This window comes from Colius striatus, chromosome 1 (genome assembly GCF_028858725.1).
Source record: "Colius striatus isolate bColStr4 chromosome 1, bColStr4.1.hap1, whole genome shotgun sequence".
Lineage (NCBI taxonomy): Eukaryota > Metazoa > Chordata > Aves > Coliiformes > Coliidae > Colius > Colius striatus.
In genome coordinates, this window is record NC_084759.1 from 35491586 (window position 1) to 35496734 (window position 5149).

A 5149-nucleotide genomic window follows, 5' to 3' on the forward strand; every position below is an offset into this window, starting at 1 on the left:
TTTTTCCAAATGCCTTTAACTTTGTTCTGAAGAAAGAAAATATATGCTCATCAGTTTAAAAAAACCCTCAAAGTTTATGCCAAATGTGCTGGTTTTTCGTGTCCTGAAATTCAGCATGCACTGTAGAAAAAAGAGAGCTATGCAAATAAAATGGACAAGTTATTGCAATTAGTGATTTAAACCTTTATCCTTTAACTTGATCTGTGTGAAACAGGACTGAAATCAGAAGGTCTCCTTGCAAGAGCAAGGATTTAGCTATACCTTCAGGACTGGGGTCTTACTTATTTATTGCTGAAAGGTGCAGAGGGGAGCAGAAGGCTTTAAGTGCTTTACTTTCGTTATTGAAGATTCTCACTGATGCGGAACTTGAAAGAACAGCAAATAAAATCAAGACACATTTATATACAGTATGTGTGCTACTGACTGGAATTATAAAAGACTGTACTCACATATGTTGGTTTATAGCCTCACATCAGAAGGGACAGACATAGCTTCAGTTAAGTGTATTTTGTGCTGATTAAGTGAGATCAATAGATTTCAGTTATACTATTACATCAGTATTTTTTTTCAGGTTAAAGTAGTATAAAGGACAGCACCTTCTCTGTACATTAGATAGCCCTGATGCATTAAACTGCAGTAAATGTGTTTTATGCATAAACGAAGAGTCATTTAGTGTACCTATCAATAAAGCATGCGTTTGGATTTCTTCTTAACATTGCAATTTAAAACGAAGTGATTTCGGTTGGTTTCAGGTTTTATTTGGTCTTAAAGAAAACTCCAGTCTGAGAAAAGCATTTATTTTTTCTGAAAGAGCAGGATGAACTTGGAGATGTCTGAGCACAGGAATTCTGCTGTTGCAGCTTTACTAGCGTGACAAATACTAAACAAAGCTAATAAAATACATCCAAGTATTTTATACATATCTTAGGTATTTCCTCATTCCAGAAGCTGTTATGAGGGAATTCATTGTGCTATACTGTACAGGGGAAATGGTACTTTCTGATATCTTCTGTATATAATTCCCATCTTTTTCCCAAGTGAATGTTCCCGCTTACTCTGTTTCACACAAAAAGTGCACATATACTACAGTGAGAATAAAAACAACTCTAAGTTGTGAAGGGTTAAGCATCAGAAGACTTTTTTTTATCAGCACTTACTGAATCTCATGAATATCAAGAGCTTTTTTGTGTCTTTGTTAAACCAATCCATGATTTCTCTTGTGGCTTTAAGCGGCATCTCTGACTATTGTTTTTCTGTTTCCCACTGTGTGCTGCACCATCTCAAACAGAACTGGAGCTGCAGTTGTACTTCCACTATAAATGGTGATAAGCAAGTACCTGCCATCCTATCTGTTGTTTCCAAATGCAACATTTGATTGAGTGGAACAGTTTTTCAAATTATACAACCTTGCTCCTATTGCCACCTGTCATTTAACATTGTTTCTGCTATGGCTTTACCTATGTTGTATTTTGCTTTCCCAAACAGAACAGGATGCTGAATGAAAAATCTGCTTAAAAACCTGCAAAATGAAAAGAGAAGTCAGTAAAGTGGCAACAGTAGCCTATATTCTTTATTATCATGGTTCAAATATAGGAGTAAGTTATGAGATGTAGCTGGTTGCTCCTAGCCAATGATTTACTGGTTTTGACTTTGCTGATCAATACAGGGGCAGTGTGATTTTGCTATTGTTTTGATGCTTCTTCTGTTTTTAAATTACAGCTGTAGTTTTGGGGCAGAAATATATTGTTATGGAGAAAACATGTTTATATAGAAAGGGTTTGGCTGTAGGAGCATCACTTTGGCAGCTCAAACAACAACCAATTGTTCCGTTCCTGGCAAGTAAGTTAATACAGTCATATAAGATTCTAATAGGTATAAGTGAAAGACTGTAGGTCCTAATGCTGTAAGCTATAATACTTCCAAGAAAGTACATGTCCTGTGACCTGAACCACCTCACTTTGCCTTATTTTATTAGTATGAGCTTAGATTGTTAGCTGGGAGGTGAAGAGGCCAAAGTCTTGCTTGAAAAGGAAGGCCTCCACAGATTTCCTCAGTTTTTAGTGGAAAATCAGAAAAAGGAGTGTCTTTAGAAGGAATTTCTTCACAAGAGCCCGTGTCAGGAGTCTCAAGTAATATTGAGAAACACTCCCTAGCATGACAGCTGTAGATATTTATCATTTTTCCAGATGCTTCTTGGAATGTTTTTCTCCCAGGAAAATTAACTGTCTTTCCAAACATTCCCAGGCACAGTTCAGAATCTAAAAGACCATTTTCAACAGAGTTTGCATGCAGCTATTCTGCTTCTGAGGACTGAAGGGTTTTACAGCATGGAGGTAGCCCTTCTGCTCTAGGTCTCAATGTCAAAAAATGTTCCCAGGATAAATGATATATTCACATAGAGATAGCCTAAGATGCCTTCTGGACAAGATTGAAGGCATCTGAATGGTGAAATGTTAAATCACTAAGTAATACTGTTTAGCTATGGCAATGGCAGCACGGGGCAAGAGCAAGCCTCCACAGTCATCTTCATACCAGGATTTCTGACAAGCTGTTTGAGAGATGGTGAGAAGAAGCCAACGATGTGAATTTTAGGAGTGATGAAGGCTGAAGGTTAATAGGAACCACCACTACAATGTCAGCCATAGTAAAGGAACAACCCAGTGGAAACAGAATTTCAGTGGCACCAATGCAGTGAGCTGAGACCCACCACAAACCAAGCATAATTGCACTGAGAGTACATTTCCCTTCTTACTGATGTACAGTGCCTGAGCTGGCCTGAATGAGCAAGTATTTCCTATATTTTCCAGTTTCCAGCTTGTGCGAAACGGAGGTGGAATGGCAGTGGAAAAGACAACTGCATATGCATCTATCAGTGTCTGCTAAAGATGAGGTGTAGTTACTTCTAAGGATAATATGTAGTTCCTTTTCATTCCCCTGGATCATTCGGGTAAATGTGGAAAGTTGTGGAAAAACTATGAACTTACCTGTCTTGATGTAAGATGAGCCATGAGATGGGGAAAGCAGGATTGGCTTTTTTCCCAGTATGCTGTAAAAGGAGAAAACTTTGTCTAAAACCAAGCATTGCTGATTGCTTTATTATTTTAAATCTTTTACTAGTAGTAAAACCAGCCATGAAGAATGGAGCTTGAACTGACACATAGTATCATGCTGCCTTGGTTTCACCCTGAAAACCTGCTGCTTTCTGTGCAGAGTTTCTCTGACGTATTCTGGGGACATACTCTGATATTAGCCTGTTTCTATAATCTTCTACCATCTTCATTTCATTATCTGCTTGCACTTTTTGTATCTTTGCTTTCTTTTATCTTAAATTAATTGCATACACTTTCAGTTTTCCCTCTGCACCTGAAATTTTACGATGCTTATGTATCTTTTTTATTTATCTCTCAATATCTTTTCCAATTCTGTGTTTATTTGCTATGGTCTTTTTCTCCTCCTAGTGTACACATTGCTGGATAACACGAGTCACCCTTGGATATGCAGTAATTGCTTTCTGAACAGTTTCCATTTCCTTTGTGTCCTTTCCTCCTCCCACTCCTCCCATTAGACGCTTAACCCACTGGATCCTCTCCAGCACTTCACTATTCTTCTACGTTCAAAGTCCTTGGGGTTTTTTTTATTCCTCTTGCAGGTTCAGTCTGCAGTAATGAATCCAACTGGATTATGGTCATTAGTGAGTCCTCCACCTCTGTCTCCTAACAGCTGCACTGCTGAAAAGTCAGAACTTTTGTCTTTCTTGCCATCTTTTAATACATTGAGGATATAGTACATGACTGTTGCTTGATTTATTTCTCTCTCATTGTGTCCCTGTTCCTGTGTGTCTGGGTAGCTGAAATCTCCTCTTATTAGTTTTGACATTTTGCTGTATCTCCTAATCTTCTTGTTCTTTCTGATCCAATTTTTTTCTGGTTTATATCCAGTCCGTACTGCCACCTCACTCCCCCCATTGTCTCGAATTTTGAGCCGTGACGATCCTTTCAAACAACCGCAAAAACTTTCGCCTTCTTCAAAGTTTCGGCATGTTGGAAAGAAAGAGTTTTGAACTAAGCCATTACAACTTGAACCGTCTCTGGCTCAGCAGAGTGCATTCCCCCACCCGTGGCTCGCTCCTGCAGCGTTCTCAGAGCTCTGGCCCCAACTCAAATAAGCAATTAAGTACACGCTTAAGTTCAACCATGTGAGGAGCACCGTTAACGCAACGGGACTACTTACACGCTTGAAGTTGGCACAGGATTAAACGCTTTGCTAAATCAAAATATTGGAGCTGTGATTTTAATGCAGCTTGGTTAATGAAGACTACACATGCCAGTGGTATGAAAGGTGCACGGTAACTCATTCTGGTAGACATTCCAAGTGTGAAGGCAGAGAATTCAGGCTCACATCTAGGTCTTAATAGCCTGTGTGTCTGTGTGCATTTGCATACACATGCACAATTGTTAGGAGGACAGCGCCGTATTTGAGAATATCAAGCAGACTGTAAAAGCAAATGTAAAGAATCCAGGGCTTATTCATTGCATGGAGATGCAATAAGAAACTCCCATTGACTTTAATAGGCAAAGTTTGGGGACTAGGACAAATACTGCAACAGCATTTATCAAACAGCTCCATACCATGGACACATCTCTCACTGCAGTTTAACTTTACCGTGTCTTATACCTTCTCTACGAACTTTAGGGAGAGCACAAGGTTGAGTTAATGTTCTTCTTCTGGATGGTCTTAATGCCTGAAAAAAATATTTAATGAAGCACGAATAAATAATCTGATTTTCTCCTCCTTTATCCTATTTCCTGCTCAGAGTCTTTAAACATTTGAGTGATAATCCCACTCAGCATTTAAATGACTGTGTATCAACCCCTTCCATCGCAGATGACTTAACAAATAGTGGATTTGCCTATTATATTTCAGTTGTAGGGTGAACTTTGTCAAAATTAATATCCACATGATACAAGGATTTTGATTCTCATCTGTGTCATGTAGTTTTCAATATGTTTTAAAGAAAATTAAATCACCTCTGAAAACTGAATTCTCGGGGTGAAATTACATATCATCATAGCCGTGATGTGTCACATTCATTTTGTTACAAATGAATATATCAGCTTAGATTTATTTCAGCATGGCTTATGCTTTGCAA

At 38.5% G+C, this 5149-nt stretch overlaps 1 long non-coding RNA gene across 1 annotated transcript; it reads right to left on the bottom strand.

Annotated features, from left to right (window-relative positions):
• Nucleotides 1–806: 806 nt before the first annotated feature.
• Nucleotides 807–4742, bottom strand: LOC133625327 (uncharacterized). The gene is made up of 3 exons (XR_009818645.1): nt 4675–4742; nt 2985–3046; nt 807–1519 (listed from the first exon to the last, which is right to left on the bottom strand). It is a non-coding gene; the product is annotated as an uncharacterized LOC133625327 (long non-coding RNA).
• Nucleotides 4743–5149: the final 407 nt, after the last annotated feature.